The following is a 1,335-nucleotide window of genomic DNA, read 5'->3' on the forward strand; positions in this document are numbered from 1 at the left end:
AGTAACTCACTGTATTGCCATTCTAGTTACAACATACAATACAATCCATTCACATTAATGAGGAAACCACCCAACCCTATTTAGGAGTCGATCGCGTTATGCACTCTTCCAAAACCGTCATCGGTATTGTTTAGTTTATAACGTATCAGTTAGTCTCAAGGTATGCATTAAGTTAGCGGTAACCTTTCAAATATGTTTATAAATGCAAAAATATGTTTTATGTTTGTTACGATTTCATGAGTTCCTATTTAAGTGATAGTACCGAAATTTTACATGACCATAATTAGAGTCCCTGGATAATATGCGCTTACTATTATTTTAGTAATCACCATTGGGCTGCACCACATTAGTCACTAATCTTTAAGGGCGCACTAAGTTTTTTTACAGATTTTCTTTTTCTCGTTGCAATCGTAATGACCCATAAGACCTATGTCGCAAATATTCACTTAGCCAAATCCCACAGAGCCAAAATGTGTAATCGTCAAACCTCATATACAGAGTGAGTTTTATGTCCTGGCACACCTGGATATAATTTAAACGGCCCGAGATATCTATGTGAAACCTTGGCCCTACCTATTATAACATTTGTTTTTTTAATTTTTCACGTTGTTGAAAATTTTGCCCCCCTTTTCTAAAGGAGGTAAAGGGGGCAACTAAACATTTTCAGATACAAACCCCTATCATGTGACCCCTCATTTTAAATGGAATAAGAAAAGAAATCCAATAATGCAAACTAGAGGGCTCTACGTTTATTTTAACACATTTATGAAAAATTTACAAAAATAAAATCAGTAACTGTCTTGTCCTGTTTATCGTAACATTAGTCAACACTAATGCAAATTCTAAAAACAGTTACTTGTTTTAATGTAGCAGGTGTTCAAACTGTTCACCTTCGGCTGTTTGACAGTGTGCTAGACGTGTGTAAAAACTTGAGACAGCATTCAATAAATGATCTCTAGGAATTGTTTGAGATAAGTTCAAAATTCTTTGCGTTAATCATGTACGTCAATTGGCTTTGTTTTGTAAACCAGATATTTCATGTAGCCCCAAAAGAGGTAATCAAGTGGGTTAAGGTTCGATTTCGAGACATCGAGTAGACAGATAGACAGACAGACAGAAATTATATATTTCCACGTTACGGGTTAGCTAATAATTTTTTCTGGATTTACGCAAAATAAATTTTAGTGTATGAAATATTTTTCGGAGTAACAAGAGTAAAACAAGTTGAATATTTGTTTGCCCAATTGCAATGTTTGTATATGAAAATTATTAAATAACATACTAATAGAGACATTTACGAGATATTCAGGGGCCGAAACGTATCGATTAATAATA

Source organism: Homalodisca vitripennis, unplaced genomic scaffold (genome assembly GCF_021130785.1).
Source record: "Homalodisca vitripennis isolate AUS2020 unplaced genomic scaffold, UT_GWSS_2.1 ScUCBcl_11248;HRSCAF=20453, whole genome shotgun sequence".
In the NCBI taxonomy this organism is placed as follows: Eukaryota; Metazoa; Arthropoda; class Insecta; order Hemiptera; family Cicadellidae; genus Homalodisca; species Homalodisca vitripennis.